Raw genomic sequence first — 621 nt, forward strand, 5'->3', positions numbered from 1 at the left:
CAAATTTGAGCATTTTTGCATTTACATGTTATCTCTACAAAATGTATCGTATTGCAAAATTGAAGCGAAAATCCACACTATTTCAAGAAAACCATGCATTTTTGCTTCAGTGTGGCGTTATTAAACAAAAAATATTGATTGAAATGAAAAATTTCATAACATAGAAAAAATATAAAACAATTTTATTGCATCAGGCAATGCTTTTTTGTGTGAATACGCCTGTTTAAGCCCAATTTTAGCATTTTTGTGTTTCCAAATTTTTTTCTGTGAAAAGTATCGGTTTGCAAAGTTGAAGCCAAAACACACACTATTTCAAAAAAAAGTTTTCCGCTTTGGTGCAGTGATTTTGAACAAAAAAGTGTCAGGCAATGCTTTTGTTTTGTGAAAAACTCTTGTTATTTGCGAATTTGAGCATTTTTGCATTTCTGTTTTTTTCTGTGAAATGTATCGTTTTGCGAAGTTGAAGCTAAAATACAAACTACTTCAAGAAAACTGCGCTTATCTGCATCAGTGTGGCGATATTGAACAAAAAATTGTATCAGGCAATGCTTTTGTTTTGTGTAAAATGCTTGTTTTATGCAAATTTGAGCATTTTTGCATTTGAAGGTTTTTCTGTGAAAT

The sequence above is a fragment of the Eptatretus burgeri genome, chromosome 2 (assembly GCF_056783735.1).
Source record: "Eptatretus burgeri isolate ZD-2024b chromosome 2, Ebu_testis_v1, whole genome shotgun sequence".
NCBI lineage: Eukaryota > Metazoa > Chordata > Myxini > Myxiniformes > Myxinidae > Eptatretus > Eptatretus burgeri.